The 18414-nt window shown below is 43.1% G+C and overlaps 1 protein-coding gene across 5 annotated transcripts in view; it reads right to left on the minus strand.

Annotated features, from left to right (window-relative positions):
* Nucleotides 1-18414, minus strand: part of NOAZFP (nucleolar atypical zinc finger) — a 33643-nt gene that overhangs the window by 10869 nt on the left and 4360 nt on the right. The window contains exons 1-2 of one of the 5 annotated variants that reach the window (XM_035111685.3): nucleotides 3810-4116; nucleotides 875-944 (exon numbers count right to left, since the gene is read on the minus strand). The gene's annotated coding sequence lies outside the window, so the exon portion shown is untranslated. Of the gene's footprint in view, nucleotides 1-874; nucleotides 945-3701; nucleotides 4117-18414 lie in introns of those variants that run through there. The other 4 variants (XM_035111686.3, XM_088660307.1, XM_088660308.1 and 1 more) reach the window with 4 other exon arrangements.

Consider the following 18414-nt stretch of genomic DNA (forward strand, 5'->3'; position numbering starts at 1 on the left):
AAGTGATAGCCTGTGGGTTATACATTGTATGTTGCTGGGAGTCCCAAGCGGAGAGAAGTCTTAATTATAAATAAAGAATTTTAAGCTAGTTTTTAAAAAATTAGATTGGAAGAGAATGATACATATCGTACTAAAGAAAGATATATATTTTTTCTTATTATTAATGTGGGGAACTCATATAAGCTGGTTAGCCTTCTATACAGTGTTTAAATTGCATTAAAAAGTCATATCTTATATTCAGAATTGCATACCAAGCTGCCTGCTGGCAATGATCATTATTCTGTAGACTGACATCTATGACACTGAATACCCAATATCACATTATAAACTAGGTTTTCTTCCTGCTTAATGTCAATTTGGAAATAAGAACTTCAATCTTTGGTATTTATACATATCATTCTAGGCATTTATTACACACCTTGAAGCACTGCAATAGCAATTTGTGGAAAAATTGGATGCTTCAAAAAATGTCAAGAGCACATTGGTCGTAAGCAATGCTACCACCTAAAATTATTCCTTCTGTCACATATTCAGGGGATTGGACCCGTATTATGAACTTTTAGTTATATGACAGCAGCTACTCAAGTCATTCATGTAAAATATTGGCAGCTGCTGGAATCGTTTATGTAAAATATTGGAGGGCACTAAACACACTGAATCTAAAATAATAATAATGCAGAATTATGCTGCATCGGCTACATGGGGGGACTGGAACTGTTACTTCATCAGCTGATAGCTACTGATCAATTATTCTGCGAAGTGCTATATACCCCAGTGTACAACTCTACCTTGAAATGGTCTAAGATTCTCATTTTACCCCAAATCTGTGTTTAGGTTAATTAGGAAAGAAATAAAACTGCCCTGGTCAACATACCTCAAAAAAGGATATTGCAGAGATGAAAAAGATGCAGAAAATGACAACCAAAAAAGTTGAAGCAACTCCCCTGTAAGGAAAGGTTACAACGGCTTTTTAATTTTGTGAAAAGACAAGGACAAGGCATGGTGTAGACTAGAGGATGTAGATAGGGAAAATGTCCCTCCCCCTTCTGAAATGGTGGGAAATTCAGAGCATACAAAGCGAAGTCCTTCTGCATACAAAGGTTGCAGGTCATGTGGCCAGCATGACAAAGCTGCTTCTGGAGAACCAGAGCAGCACACGGAAACACAGTTTACCTTCCCGCTTGGAGCGATACCTATTTATCTACTTGCACTTTGACATGCTTTCGAACTGGTAGGTTGGCAGGAGCTGGGACCGAGCAACGAGAGCTCACCCTGTCGCAGGGATTCAAACCGCCGACCTTCTGATTGGCAAGCCCTAGGCTCTGTGGTTTAACCCGCAGTGCCACCCAGGTCCTCCAAGATTAAAAAGCTGTAAATGAATTGTGTATATTGTCAGCACAATGGAGGTGTCTGTCACCATCCTAGCATCCAAGGATGTCCACATGGTCGCAACTGGACCTGGCATCTGGGAGAATTCTAACACTGTTTAGGGGGCTTCCCCTGTCAAAGTATGACATCAACACACATGTGCATGAGACAGGGGCTCCACAAAGCCCTGTCACTTTGCTTTTCTGAACTTTGTAGCTCTATAATTTTCTGCACATTGTAGCCCTATGTTTTCCTATGTCTCAGTGTTTCCCTAGTTCCATGGACTTTGCACGAAGTGAGGCTAAGTAAAAGGTTGCCTGTGGAGTAGTAACAAGAGCTCTGCATTATTTTTTCGCAAAGCACAGCAGTGAATGATTTTTAAAGATGTGCTTAAATTCAGATGTGCTTTAAAAAAAAATAATTCTATGTTGTTCTTAGCAAACAACAAAGATCTTCACAACTCCAGGGCAGTGTCCTAGTCAGTCTCATATTGTGAGGCCTATCAAGGATCTGTACAGCCTATTTCAGAGGACATAACCACCAGCAGAAAGGTTTTTTTTAAATGCACAAGCAAGAATACACAGCACCCAGTCACCTGGCAAGAAAGAGCGAGATAAACCCCTGCTTCCCACCCTCCTCAAAATGTGAAGCCAAAATGGAGGCTTAAGTTCTTTTCGCCTAATCAATGTATTGCCCTAATATGGATTGCAGAAGAATGTTCCCCCACCAGAGTTCCTAGGCCTATTTGTCTGCAATTTGACAGGCTTAATCCACTCTTGATTAAGTTTTATCCAGTGTCTTTAAGTTTCAACTGCTTCCACCAAAAGTCAGGAGATTGTAGCCATTTTTAGAGTGCCCATTATGGCAAAGGGAGAGAGAAGTTTTACATAGAGTGCCATGGAAGCCAACACAGAGAATAAAAAAATATACAGACACAAGACAACTCTTAAGTCCAGTGCACACCCTCAAGATCCTCCTCCGATGCCACCCTGGCAGTTTTCGGTGTTCCTAACAATAAAACGTCAGTGACCACTTTATAGTGCTTAACTACAACCAATGTAAACTCACCAAGAACATATTTGGTCATTCATTTTGAGGTATTTATATATCACTTTTCAGATGAACCAGACAACGCTATTTTACATAAAAATGTGAAACCCCCAGAGTTATGGTATATGTTTACTGGTACAACCTCCCCCAGTGCAGAGATTTTTGTCTTTCAAAATTTGTCAAGCAAGAGTAATTGCCCCACAGGGGCCAGCCTTGAGAGGTCAGGATACTGGAGAAGTGACAGCCATGTCTGCACACTGGGCCCCTCAAGAACGAAGGGGTTCAAGTGCAAGGGTTTTCCTGCGCTGCTGTATTTGTGATCCCCCCACTTTCAATGACACAGGTGTAGCTCACACATAGCTGCCAAGTTATCCCTTTTTTAAAGGGATTTTCCCTTATGCTGAATAGGCTTCCTCACGAGAAAAGGGAAAACTTGGCAGCTATGAGCTCACAGGGTAGCAACAGCAACACTAACCGTGTTAGCGCCATTTACGAAAACCTGAGCGAAATTGTTGGGCTTTAGGGAGAACAGCTAGCTCTTGAGTTGCCTGTCACCTTTCACTCCCTTGTTAGCTCAGAAGCAGGCTCGGGAGTGCAGCTTTGCTAATACCACAGGAATAAAGGACTATCCCCAGATGCAGCCAAGAATCCTCAGGAAAGGTTTCAGTTTGTTTCTTTTAAGGCACACGTGAGTGTTATTGGACTACAACTCCCATCATCCCTGACCACTGAGCACCCTAGCTAGGGCTGGGAGTTGTAGTCCAACATCATCCCGGAGCAGTGTTTCACAAACTTGGGTCTCCAGTTGTTTTTCTCATACTACAATTCCCATCATCCCTGACCACTGGTTAGCTAGGGATGATGGGAGTTGCAGTCCAAAACAACAACAACATACAACCCAGTTGGGAGACCCAAGTTTGTGATACACTGATCTGGAGGGCTTCTTTAAGGCCTAGTTCACAGGCACAGCTAGCCGAAGCAAGCACAGAATTAATTGGAAGCTGGGGGTGGGGGTGGGGGCCACCACCCGACTTCTGGAAACTCCCGGAAAAGGGGGTTGATGGTGTGAAAGAGGAAGCGGGGAAAGTTGACACAAATTTCCCTGGGAACTGCTTGCCAGCCACATTGCAGGAAACAACCCCAAAGATCTGGAGCAGCTGCGAGGCTAAATGACAATCGCTCTCCCCTCCCCGGCCCCCCAACCTCGTGATAGAGACGCCTTATTGCTATCGCCCCTCCCGATCAAGGAGGGTGGGCGACCCCGCGTCCCTGTCTGCATCTACCTATTGCAGGGAGAAGGGTCTGCCCAGCATCCCACCCCCATTCCTCGCAGATCCACTTGCTCGCAACAGGGCCCGCCCGGTGGCTCCAGACTTTCCCCTGCCGCTCACCTAAAGTTGCTTCGCCGGCCGCTAACGAGGCAGGAAGGAGGAAGCCGGCGTCCCAATGGCTTGCTGGGGGGGGAGGGGGGACTCCTGCCTCGCCGCGGCGACTGAGCATGCCCGGCGGAGGGTGAGCATGCTCAGTGGGAGGCAGCCCGTGAAGCAACCTCGCCTTCATCTTGCCCTTAGTTGGGGAGGGATTCTCCTCCCCGTTTAGGTTCCCGGGAGGATTTACAAGCAGCAGAGACCTTGCAAACACCCAGCACGCCCAATGCGCCTTCCAGCTGTCGCCCTCTTCCTGTCCCCTCCCGAACTCAATTATTTATTCCTATTTTTTAAATAATAAAAATAATAAAAAAATAATAAAAAAACAAATTATATGCACCGCTTAGCTGCAGTCGGGGTGATGCAGGGGCGGAGAGGGGAGAGAAAATAGCACGTCAGATCATGGCCACGTAGGCATCAGTCGGTGTCAAGGAAGGGGAACAGTCTCTAGCCCTATGTATGTTTACTCGGAAGGAGGCGCCACTGTGCACAATGGGGCTTACTCCGAGGTAAGCATGCATAGGCTGCGTTTTGTTCTTATCTTTCCCGACCAATACGGTGATTTGTTCTGCTTTAAAGCAAACAATATTTTTTAAAATGGCCAGGTAGCCCAGTTTACTACTACTACTAACCATCGTCATCATCATCCCGATTGCGGAGTGTTGTAAAATGGGCAAGCAGGCCTGCTGCTTTGCTTATAGTTCAGACTTCTCCAACCGGGTGCCCTCCAGATGTTTTGGATTCTAATTTACACCATCCATGCTCATTGGTCATGCTGGTGGGTTGGTGCAATCCCAAACCTCTGGTGGTTACCAAGGAGGGGGGGAAGCTGTTTTTTTCCTATTCATTTATTTATTGCATGCCCCACTTTTTTCTCCAACGTGCTCAAGGTGGTGTACTCATCCTCAGTTAACCACAACAAATGTGTGAGGTAGGTTAGAGGCAGTGATACCTCAGCGATCACTTTAACCCTTATATCCCAGGTCAATAACAGATCATTAGGAGTTTTTCCTGAGTTGTTGCTGAGTTTTGATGCTCATCTGACAACACAAATTCAAGCCTTATGGTGTTAGCCATCCATAACTGTGGAATACTCAGCAAATAGAAATTCAACAGACACCTTCTGCTGCAACTTTTAAACACTTGCTGAAAACTTTTTATTCTGACAGGCCTATGCAGATAATATTTACATATTTCTACAACAGTTAAAGCAATTTAATAAATTTTCTCAACTGATAGAGCATCCAGAATTATAGAAAGTTCACTTGCATGTATGTACTTCATATTAATTCCTCTGCCTCTAAAGTAATCATTTTCAAAGAATTTAGAATTTATTTACAAAAACATGCATAGCTGAAGATAAAAGAAAAGGTAACCTCAAGAGAAGGATACACACGTGTGCATGGAATTTAAAATGCAGTCTGAGATAAGTGGAATCCCTCTTTCTACTTGCTAAGCTTTGAGCTTCCTCCAGATACAATCTGTGTTTTTCTCAAGTTTTCTTCTTAAATGTGGGAAGTGGGGGGAAAACCACTTTCTTTGGAATAAAGGAAAAAGAAAGCTGAGCTGCTTTGCATATAGATTTTGCCCCACCCCCCACCCCGAGTGGTAATGCAGCAATCACACCAAATGCACACAATATTGTTTATAGATTGTTTTATTTTTACACCAGTACTTAACCTGATAAGTATTTCTACCACTGAATGTCATGTTTTCAAATCAAAGCTCACTTACATGCAGGTCAATGCCTGGCAGGGCAGACTGACCCTAATATAATTGGGTGATAATGTGGTATCGTTAATGCTTATCCCTGTAAATTCTCTCAAACATTTTTTAAAAATCCATTACAATAGTCTCAGTAAGCTTCAGGTTTGTTTGTTTTTAAAGGGGGGGGGACACACACACAACTGTTAGCCTCAACTGTGATACTTTTTAACCAAGTTCACTTCTCTTTCTTTCTAAACAAACCATGTTCCCATCTAAACAAAACCTATGATTATCTTCATTTACAGCAGTGCATTTTCCAGCATTCAATAAGCTTGGGTCCAGGGAATTGCGCTATAAAACAGGTGCTGACTACCTTATTAACTGACCTTTGAAGCAGCATCCATCAAATGTAATTTGCTTTTCAGCAAGTGACCTTAAAAGCTATGCCACTATTTGACTGCGGTAAGGTCTCTTTGACCAAGGCATTTATCTGTTGGTCCAGGTACTGCAGCACAAAAGCAAATAGAGCAGAGAATCTCAGGCTACACATCTCTAAACAATTGGTGCCAATAGCATGTTTTACTTACTATACGGCAAAATGCACCCATTAAGTGGATGTAAGCAAATGAAAAGATGCCTGTGGAAACAGGGTTCTGACTGCAAATTCTCTTCAGGGTTGGGTCCTGAACAGAGGACCCAGAGGACCCTGTGCAGAGTCATATCAATCATTTAGGGTTTCATATGCATTTAGGCACCAATCACTCGTTTAGTGATGAGCGGATGATAAACTGCTCACCACTATCACTGTCTTACGTCTTTTTTATGTTGCTGACAGATGCTGACATAACGCAGTGATAACGGCAAGGTCACCTCCTGTTTTCCAACTACTGAGATCTGGATCTTGGAGAAAAGAAAACCACAATCAACCTTATTCAGCACTAGAGATGTAAAATTTCCAGAAATTTTGAAGCCATGGGGGGGGGAACGTCCCCCCGTCGTCGTTGTCGTCCCCCCCCCGAAAAGAAAAGGAATTTTTTGAAAGCTCACCCTGTCACTTTTGTTAGTTTTACAAACTGCGTGAAATGCAGTGTATATTAAAGTATTATGCTTGCAATAAAACAGGTAACCACCCCCCTTTCCCTCAAAAGCAAAAAAAGCAAGAAACCATCAACATAAATAATAACCAGATTTGCCCCTTAGCACCAACAGCAAATAAGGTTAAGGTCCACCTCAATATTTAAGCTCTGTAGAAGGTCTACCCTTTGAGTAGTGCTTTTAAAAAACAACAACAGAAGACACAACATATACATGCAGTTTACTCTATCTCATTTTCTGAACTACTGCTATCATTTTCTACTTCTTCTTCCTCTGGCAGTGTGATATGTTGTTTGGAGTGCCCCTCCCAGAATGTTGTTATTTATTTTCAACATAGTGTTGGACTAGGATCTGGAAGACCAAGGTTCAAATCCACACACTGCCACGAAGCTCACTGGGTGACCTTAGGCCAGTCACTGTCTCTCAGCTTAATCTACCTCACAGATTAAATGAGAGGGAAAACCAGGTATAGTTCCTCAAGCCCAGAGAAAAAGGTAGGATATAAATGCACAAGAGGGAAGTATCAGCAAGCTCCACATATATACTTCCAGTCAGAACTGAGCCCATTTAGTGGCCATGAAATACTTGCCAACTATTTGGTGGGAGGAAGAAAACTGGTGACTAGGGGAAATGACATGGACAGAGCATGGTTTGCTTGTGAGGAGGCTGAACAGGAATGCTGCATGCTGCAACATTTTGTTATAGGCCCACTAGTAATTATATATTTCACCTATTTTTTCCCTGCAGTTAGATACTAGCATGTTGCAATTTATAGTAATTATCTCTCAGATGAACACAGACTTAATTTGCTATTTCTCCAGATTTATTTATTTTTTAAAATCCATCCTACGTCACTGATTGTTCAGAGTTTCATTACTTATGTGATTTCCTAGCTGCAAAAAAATTGAAACCACAGGAGGTCCCAAACTTCTATTTAAATCATCTCAACCTCTCAAGGGGTCAATGAGCAGCGAAACAGAGCAACTGATCCACTATTGCACCCTAAAAGTCCTGCTGACCTGCACCAGACAGGCTTGTAGGAGGTGGGTGTCTTGCTGTTTTAGTTTTCACTGTGCCAACTCCAGCCTAGGATAACTGAGGAGCCCAAAGGGGGCAGAGGACTAGTGAGATGATTTGTAGAATGAAAGGACACTCACTAACATCTCTCAGCCACCCCATAAATATGGTAAAAGTGAAAAAAACAACACAAAAAAGAGACATTTAGAAGCAGGGGGGATGCCTCTCCCCTTTGATAATTTTCAGATGCAATTTATTTTCTCATTAATTTATGGAGAATGTTTTGTTTTTTTAGGGATCCCCCCCCAAGCACAGTACTGCATTTGTTACTATCTCTTTGATCTTCACGGCTTGGCAATATTTTAGTATAATTTGGGCAAAGAAAAAATAGCTCCTCGAATGCAATGGGGTTACTTCTGAGTGAGCTGGAGAGGCCAGCCGTGAAGAAACATTGCCAGCTTCTCCCATCTGAACTGCAGGGAGACTGAGTGGTTGTATAACTCAGTGCAGTTGACTTAGTCCAAGTATTGTTATTGCTCCTGGAGGCTGATGAAATGACACAGCAATCTATCACTTAGAGTTTGATACAATATCTGTTGGATGACAAATATCATCTGCTTGACAAATGTCTGAAGGTGGGCAAGAACTGGAATGACAAACCTTGCAACACTATGTGTGTGTTTTCCACTGTTTCTTAACATTAATCTCTGCTGCTCCAGTTTTCGTTCAGAATCTGTTTTATTGCATTTTGCTGCAGCAAAATGACTTGATGCAGGGGGAGGGAACCTGTGGCTCTCTTGATGCTGTTGGACTCCAGCTTCCCTTAGCCCTAGCAAGCATGGCCAGTGGTCAAGGATGATGGGAGTTGTAGTTCATGAAATCTGGAGGGTCGCAGACTCCCCAATCCCCAACTGCATGTTTCTAAAATAGTTTTGTGCTTCATGGTATTGTCAATGTATTTGAGATTTGGGTCCCATGCAAAACTACACATTTCCTGAAGTTTAAACTTCATTATTGCACATTATGATGCAGAATATCACACATAAATTATCCTCACGAATGTCCAACCCTATGTCTGCTAACTGCAAGTTTGGGATATCCTTGGCCACCCAGATATTTCTGATCTGCAAGTTGCATTATCCATGAATACTGGCCATGCTGGATGGAGCTGATAGGGGCTGGAGATGCACAGCATTCAGAGGACCACGGGTTCCTCATTCCTGTTCTACTGAGAATTGAGTCCCACTGAACCCAGTGGAACATCAATGGGGTGCAGTGCCTAAAATTTTGGGCCAGGGAGACTCATGTTCAAATCAACACTCTGTCACAGCCGAGAGTGAACTGCAGGCACATTGTCACTCCTTAACCCCTCTCTCTAAACTTGACCTACCTCACAGGATTGTTGTGAGGACATAATGGTGGGGTGGGGGGGGTGACATATGCCATCCTGAACTGCTCGGGGGGGGGGGGAAGGCAAGATAGAATGTCATTAATAACTATCCCCCCATGTCTGTGTGTAGGATCACATACCATCAGGTATTGACTTGAACCAAGACAACAAACTCTTGATGTATTTTGCTTTCAGTTGACTTGCACCTAATCCTCAAAACCTTCAGATGGATTTACCGTAAGTCAGTCAAAGCACACTATATAACCCCACCCTGTTAAGCTTTCTATAGCAGGCTACTTCAGATCTAGTACTAGCATTAGTAGCCAAGGGAGAAGTTTTAATCCCCACTGTGATATAGGTTGGCCAGATGCAAGACAAGCTACGCAACTGATTTCCCATCTTCTGGGATGTGGGTGGGGTTGTGGTCTAAACCACTGAGCCTCTTGGGCTTGCCAATCAGAAGGTCAGACAGTGGTTCAAATCCCTGCGACAGGGTGAGCTTCTGTTGCTCTGTCCCAGCTCCTGCCATCCTAGCAGTTCCAAAGCATGCCAGTACAAGTAGATAAATAGGGTACCGCTGTGGCGGAAAGGTAAATGGCATTTCCATGTGCTCTGGTTTCCATCATGGTGTCCCTAAACTGGTGTCCCCAGTTTAGTCATGCTGGCCACATGACCTGGAAAGCTGTCTGTGGACAAATGCTGGTTGCTTCCTCGATCTGAAAGTGAGATGAGCGCCGCAACCCCATAGTCACCTTTGACTGGACTTAACTATCCAGGGGTCTTTTACCTTTACCTTTTTATTCCCTCTAGCAACTAGCAAAGTTGCAGGATCCCTGTCCTTTTTGGTATCTGGCAATCCTACCTCATCAGGGTCCCTGAGCGCATCCTTTACTTTCTCCCATCCGTCAGAATGGCTGCCATTCATTGCTACAAGGGTTCTGTTGTGGGGAATGGGGAAAAGGATACACAGAGAACAGTGCATCCCTGCAGGATCCTTTGCAATGCACAAGCGATCAATTTGCTAATACCTACAATCACAGTGTGTACCGGTACATGTGCGGCTTCACACATACAATAGCGTTAAAGGACATTCAACGCCTGTTCTTTCCCCCAAAGAATTCTGGGCAGTGCAGTTTACCAGCCACAGAGTTACAATTCCCAATAATCCTTAACAAACTACCATGCCCAGAATTATTTGAGAGGGAAAATGTGCTTTAAATGTATAGTGTGCACAAAGGTATATCTCACAGAGAAGAATCGCAAGAAATAAGAGCACTCTTTCTTCTTTCTTTCTTTCTTTCTTTCTTTCTTTCTTTTTTACTTACAATAAAGTGATTTAAGTCCAGCCCTAAATGTACTTATGACTCGATGTCTTTCTATCGCTAATGCTACAAGCAAGGGTTAGTAGGGAATTAACTAATGCAAACTGAAGGCAGGCAAATTGGAGGGATTTTGAAAAATGGCAGGCAGAGAATTAAAGTAATCAGAGAGCCCTATTATAGAACAACGTCTCCCTCTAGTGGCTGGACTTCAGCACAACAAAGATTTTAAAAAATAATGGAGAAATTCATCCTTCCAGGTATAGTAGGTATGCTAACCCAGCTGCATATGACGGGCTGTATAATACAAATGAAGAGTGGCTTGATTTCAGTACAGAATTTTGCACTTAACAAAAAAATGTTGTTGAAATTAACGCGGTCTGTTTTTATTCTACTTGTATGTAGCCTGCCAGCCACGGGGCCCTGCATTATTTTGCATGGAGGGTAGATTTGCACGGCACTGTTCCCTCCCTTGCATGGGAGAGAAGTGATTGCATGCTGCAGGACACTGCTGGTGACCCCAACCTATAAGACCAACTTTGCCACATTAAACCACAGCTAGTTTATTCAAAGTAAGGTAGCAAAAAACAGGCACCTTCAAACCGAACAGCACAAGCCTGCTGAGTTCAATGGGACTAACTCCCAGGTGAGACTTCACAGGAGTGCAGCCCAAGTTTGGTTCAGGGGTTGCGGAACCTGCCTCTAACTCACAGGTGTACAATTAAGGTCTGGGACAGGCCCCCCCCCCCCATTGACCCACGAGGGCATTTCTCCCAAACTGCACCCACCCGCCTCGCACCTGAAACCCTTCTCCAAAGGAAAGATCTGGAGCTTAAAGCGAGGTCCCACTCCCACCTACTCCTTTGCAAGCAGGGCTTGCTGGCAAAAGTCGATCAGCTGATAGGTGCTAACAACGAGCCCCACAGGGATTCCCCATTGAGGAATTTTGCCAGCAAGCCTTGCACCCTGTAATAGGATTTGATTTGTGGCAGGAATTATTTTTAATAATCCAAGACAGTAATGAAATGAACTAAAACTGGTCCATGAGCCTCTCGCGGGTTGCAGTCCTACTGAAGTTTGTTCCATTTCCCCGGTGTTTCCCTAACTGTTCGTTTCTGCATAAGATGCCATGTGATATAAAACCCACATTCAGAAAGCTAATGAAATATAGCTCATGTATGTACATTTGTGTGTTATTTGATTCCATTGGGGGACGGGACGGTCCACAGCCCCCTTAATCTGGAAATTGCAGGAGTGAGGTGACAGAATTTGGGGTGCTATGCTGGCATTCAGTTCTTCCCTGCTGCTTTCTTGGAGGAATGAATCATGGAGGAACAGAAGAACCCACAGAAAGGCTGGAGGAGTAACGCCATTGTCCAAATATATTTGTTGCTGTGCCACACAACACCCACCAGCGTAAATGAAATTTAGCATGACATGCCAATGTAAGAGTTAAAAAGCCACAGCATAGCTGTCAAGTTTTCCCTTTTCTCGTGAGGAAGCCTATTCAGCATAAGGGAATTTACTTTTAAAAAGGGGAGAACTTGACAGTTATGAACCAAAGTTCCATGGCACATCAGGTACTGTGGTGTGAAAGAAATGTTAGAAAACAGGACAGAAGTGCCAGCAATATAATCAGTAAAAATTAATGCAATCCTGGCAACATCTGAATGTACCCAATGTAAAAGCCAGTTCCAGAAATATAGCAGGATCTAGTGCATGTGTAATGCTCATTTCCATGTTATTTAAAATGGTTGGGTTTTTTCCTGGGCACTAAACTTGTGCTGTATTCAAACTATGTTTCTGGGAACGGCTTTTTTGTTGTGCAAAAGTTATAATACATAAATTAACAATTAGGGACACATTAAGAAAATGTGGGGGGGGGGGTGTGCTGCTGTTTGAATGCAGCCTTAGTATAGTCAGCTTCAATCCTTAGTATAGTTTTGCTTCAGGGAGGGGGGAAGGCAACACAAAAAGGCATACTTGGTTCTCCACCAATAATAATAATAATAATAATAATAATAATAATAATAATAATAATAATAATAATAAATAATACAAAATAATAATAATTTATTATTTATACCCCGCCCATCTGGCTGGGTTTCCCCAGCCACTCTGGGCAGCTTCCAACCAAATATTAAAACAATACAGCATTAAACATTAAAAACTTTCCTAAACAGGGCCGCCTTCAGTTGTCTTCTAAAAGTAAAATAGTTACTTATTGCCTTGACATCTGCTGGGAGGGCGTTCCACAGGACGGGTGCCACTACCGAGAAGGCCCTCTGTCTGGTTCCCTGTAGCCTCACTTCTCGCAATGAGGGAACCGCCAGAAGGCCCTCGGTGCTGGATCTCAGGGTCCGGGCTGAATGGTGGGGGTGGAGACGCTCCTTCAGGTATACAGGACCGAGGCCGTTTAGGGCTTTAAAGGTCAGTACCAACACTTTGAATTGTGCTCGGAAACGTACTGGGAGCCAGTGTAGATCTCTCAGGACCGGTGTTATGTGGTCCCGGCGGCCACTCCCAGTCACTAGTCTAGCTGCTGCATTCTGAATTAATTGCAGTTTCCGGGTCACCTTCAAAGGTAGCCCCATGTAGAGCGCATTGCAGTAGTCCAAGCGGGAGATAACCTAGTGAACTTTATAGCCAAGTGGGGATGATTGACCCTCTCCTGGAGCATGCAACTCTATGCCATCATAGAGCGGCTGCCGAGATCACATGACACCGGTCCTGAAAGACCTACATTGGCTCCCATTACGTTTCCGAGCACAATTCACACTGAGGTCCAGTACCAAGGGCCTTCTGGTGGTTCCCTCGTTGCGAGAAGCCAAGTTACAGGGAACCAGGCAGAGGGCCTTCTCGGTAGTGGCACCCGCCCTGTGGAACACCCTCCCACCAGATGTCAAAGAGAAAAACAACTACCAGATTTTTAGAATACATCTGAAGGCAGCCCTGTTTAGGGAAGCTTTTAATATTTAATAGATTATTTTAATATTCTGTTGGAAGCCGCCCAGAGTGGCTGGGGAAACCCAGCCAGATGGGCGGGGTAGAAATAATAGATTATTATATTATAATTATCAAAAGATAAATGAATTGAAAAATGTGAGTGCTCACCTAGATCCATAAAAACCATGCATTTTTTCATGTTTAAAATAACTTTTGAAGTTTTACATGTGATCTGGGTGCATATTCTCCCTCCCCCCCTCTAATTCTGATGGATGCTCACATAACAAACACATTTTTTTTTTAAAAAAAGGTGGCATTAAATATTTCTAGGAAGATGCAGAGTGAGTGACACATGGGGAGGGCGCTAATCTCTTTTTAATTCCTCAGTGCCTGCAACATGAATCATGGCGAGATTTTCCTCCTTGCTGCCTCAAGCATTAAATAATCTTTGGCATTAATTTCCCATTTCTCTGAGAATTCTGTCTCCGTGAGACTTCCCCTCTGCATGGCCTTGGCTGCTGGAAACTTCAAATTACCACTTTCATTTCTCACACAGGCTGATGTGCGCAACTGATTGTAAAGCAGTCTTCGTTTTGATGTTCACATTGTGGTGGATAGAGATCTCATTTCTTAACAAGATTCTGTTCTCTAGGGGCTTTTTCACAGTTGCTTTATTCCATAATGGGCTATTCTGCAGACCATGGAACAATTTTGCTTTCAAATTCAAAAATTTGAAATAAAAATGGGTATAACATAATTAAGGCCACTCACCTGGAACAGCGGGAAATTACCTCTGCTAATACTCTGTTGTGTTCCAGAGAGATTGATCAGTTATGGTTAGCTTGCTCCTCCTGTGAGTAGAGAATGGGTGCCTTTTAAATAATATTTTGGGCCTTTCCAGATGATTGGTTTAGAATATGACAAATGTGCTTATATTTCTGGAATGTCACAATTTTTTGCAGCACTTCTACTGCAATAAATTGTTGGAGAAAATACAGTTTCCCTGAACCCAGCTGGACTCATTGTGATTTTTAGTGTTGTCTGTAATGTGATTGCATCAATGCCAGAGCCGTGTCTATGCCACAAGGTACTACATCTCTTATGATGTGACTCTAACTTCAGCCTGCAAAGCAGATTTTCACAGGTAGAGAAACCGACTAGGAACATTATGTCCATTGTCTGCTCCACACACATACAAACCACCCCTGAGATGAACCTGTAAAGGAGTTTCTCCACACTTTGCATCGAGACTAGTCAATTTCACTCCCTACAAAGTCCCCCATAGGCTGCAATCCTATATATACTTACCAGGGAGTGAACTGAACTCGAGAGAACTGGCTTATGAGTAGACATGCATGGTTAGAGGGTTGGATTTTGCCCTCCCACCCAACTACTTAACTGCGAGCAAGTCATGCAACCCTACATGTCTACTCAGCAGTAGGTCCCCTTGGATTTAATGAGGGTTACTTCCAGATAGGCAAGTATGAGATTGCAACATACATTTAAATAGGTAGGTGCCATCTTTAACCAGGTATTCTTAGAGCAAATATACAGAGAAGCACATCTGCTGGTAAATGTTACACTTAAAAAAAAGTCTTTAGACAGACAGAAGTTCACCAGTCATTTCTTTGTTTTGCATTTTCCAAATTCATTATAATGAATTAATTGTTGTAATGATTTGTCCCATCCTGAGGACACCAAGTAATCACATTGCTTAGATAAGCGAGTGTGTAAAAACAGGAAGTTCCCTTTGGTCCTTTTCAATAAAAGGTTGCATGTTGAATTCCACTTGGTTGGCTTTGGCCCAGAGTTCCAGCATGAGAAGGAAAAGTCTGATCCTAATCCTCTGCTGCCTTATACTGGATATCTTTGGGTGAAGAAAAGACTACGGATGAAACGCTACACAAATCCAGAGTGGAGTCCCTAAGATGGTTGGACTGTGCCTTGTACGCCTCCTTCCGGCAACTCCTGCAGCCAAGCTGGTGCCCAGTGTATTGCTCTGCTTTCCTTTGGACCCCATCAGAAAAGCTGAGACAGGGGTATTGTCGTCTGGGCAGCCCAGGACTTCCATACACACTGCCCTTGGTTTGGAAAGGTCACTTTGGTGCTGCTAATAATTCACGGTTGGACTTCACCCCTGGAGGCACACTTCATTATCTCTTGAGACAGACGGATGACAACAAATTCAGCTAAGGTTTACACAGAGGAGACCCACTGAAATTAAGACTTGGCTGGGAACTGAGCTATACAGCTGCAAATATAACGTTTTAAGTGCATTATACAAATGCGACACTAGATGGCAATGTTCAGGTAATGGCAAATTCAATATATATTTTACAACTTTTTTAAAAAATAAAAAGGTCCATTGATTTCAGCTGCCAGGTCTACTCTGAGTTAAACTTAGTTGAATACCACCCATTGGTTCACACCCCCCCTTCATTTGTTATGAGGGTTCTCCTTGGAATGTGGAATATAATTTTATGAAATAAATATTTTATATTTCTTTTACCTTGATGAAGAATAAATGTAAAATGTCAGGCTATATCTTTCCCCCAGCAGCTATCAGCGGGGATGGAAGAACTAAAAATAGTCAAGGGTTTTGCCTTTCCCCATTCTTCATGAAAGCCTCAGCTCCCACCAGTAGCTCTGGAGGCAGCTAAAGGACTATGACTCAGCTGCCTCCCACTGATGCTACTCCTTCAACCCCCACCCTCTGTTCAGAGATGACATATGAAAAGAAAAACTATTTCTCTCCACCTACTTTGGCTGTTGAGCTGTTCTTCTTTCCACTTTGTTGGCCATTGCATAAGAACTGTACTTTCCATCATCTTGAAACTTTGATAACAATACAGTACAGTGGGCTGTGTGTGTATTTATTAAAGCACTGCTCATAGTCTGACCACAGTGGTCCATGCATTGGGGTAACCTCAAGACTTGATTACTGTAATATGTTTCATGTAGGGCTGCCCTTGTATCTGGTCTGGAAGCTTGGTAGACCACAAACTTGACATGAGTCAGCAGTGTGATGCAGCAGCTAAAAAAGCCAATGCAATTCTGGGCTGCATCAATAGGAGTATAGCATCTAGATCAAGGGAAGTAATAGTACCACTGTATTCTGCTCTGGTCAGACCTCACCTGGAGTACTGTGTCCAGTTCTGGGCACCACAGTTCAAGAAGGATACAGACAAGCTGGAACGTGTCCAGAAGAGGGCAACCAAAATGGTCAAAGGCCTGGAAACGATGCCTTATGAGGAACGGCTTAGGGAGCTGGGTATGTTTAGCCTGGAGAAGAGAAGGTTAAGGGGTGATATGATAGCCATGTTCAAATATATAAAAGGATGTCATATAAAGGAGGGTGAAAGATAGTTTTCTGCTGCTCCAGAGAAGCGGACACGGAGCAATGGATTCAAAATACAAGAAAGAAGATTCCACCTAAACATTTGGAAGAACTTCCTGACAGTAAGAGCTGTTCGGCAGTGGAATTTTCTCCCAAGGAATGTGGTGGAGTCTCCTTCTTTGGAGGTCTTTAAGCAGAGGCTTGACAGGCATATGTCAAGAATGCTTTGGTGGTGTTTCCTGCTTGGCAGGGGGTTGGACTGGATGGCCCTTGTGGTCTCTTCCAACTCTATGATTCTATACTCACAGAAGCAGGCTACTGGCAAAATGTCATTCCTCTTCTGAGAGAGCTGTGCTGGTTTGCCAGTTTGCTACCAGGCCAGGTTTGCAGCTCTTGTGTTAATTCGCAAAAGCCTACACAACTTGGGCCCAAATACCTTGAGGATTGCCTGTCTCCTTACACTCCACCTTGATCACCAAGATCCACTGATGGGGTTCTTCTTGTGCTTCCCCACACCCCTGAGGTTTGCTTGCCTTTCATGTGACTGGCTCTGCTCTGTGGAACTCCCTGCCAATACCGGTAGATGTTCAGCAGGAATAATCCTTGCCTTCTTTTAGATGTCTTCTCAAAACGATGTTATTCAGACAGGCCTTTGCAATATGCATTTCTTTTTATTTATGCTTTTACTGCTGTTTTTATTGTAATTTTGTATGCTGCAGACCACCTTGCTGGGTTTTTTTAAAATGAAGACGTGGCATATGAATATTTCAATAAATAATCCCAGTTTATTATTCCATTGCTTGTCCCATGGCTGAATTTCATCCAACCCGTGGCATCAGTTCACTCTGGTCACTTCCCCTTCTCCCCCACCCCACGTAGCCTTGTCCCCAGCCCATCTTCCCCTCTTGTTGAGAGAATGGAAGCAAAGCAACCAAGACCTCATGCAGCACTTGAAATCCCACCAGCAGCACCAGATTTAGGGCAGTGCGAGTGGTTCCCCCCCACAAGGCACAGAGCCAAGGAATGCACAACAACAACAACAACAACAACAACAACAACAACAACAACAAACCTATACAGTCATACCTCGGTTTAAGTACGCTTCAGTTTGAGTATTTTCAGTTTAAGTACTCCGCGGACCCGTCTGGAACGGATTAATCTACTTTCCATTACTTTCTTTTTTTTATGATATTTTTATTAAATTTTCAGAATAGAAAAACAACAGAAAAAGCACAAAAGAGCATTACAGAAAAAAGTAACAATACAAACTGAAAGAAGAAAAATACAAAATAAAAAAAGAAAACATTTAACCAATTCTTTAAATATTAACATTGCAAATATGGACCCCCTCGGGATCCCTTCCTCTGTGGTTCTTAATCCCTTATCTACTTTAGCAAATTCTAATTCATTTTAATCACCTCGTATAATCTAGTTTTAATTCTTAACTTAACATATTCAACTTTTCCACAGTTTATTTACAACCTAATTCTGCTCTTAATATATCACTTTTGCATGTTTTGTTAAATATAGCTTAAAATGTTTCCATTCTTCCTCCATCACTTCCTCTCCCCGGTTGCGGATTCTCCAGGTCATTTCAGCCAGTTCCATGAACTCCATCATCTTCATCTGCCAATCGTCTATCGTTCCATTCGTCTATCGTTCCATTACTTTCAATGGGAAAGTTCACTTCAGGTTAAGTACGGATTTCCAGAACCAATTACACTCATACTTCAGGTTAAGTACGCTTCAGGTTGAGTC

The sequence above is a fragment of the Zootoca vivipara genome, chromosome Z1 (assembly GCF_965207765.1).
Source record: "Zootoca vivipara chromosome Z1, rZooViv2.hap1.1, whole genome shotgun sequence".
NCBI classification, from domain to species: domain Eukaryota; kingdom Metazoa; phylum Chordata; class Lepidosauria; order Squamata; family Lacertidae; genus Zootoca; species Zootoca vivipara.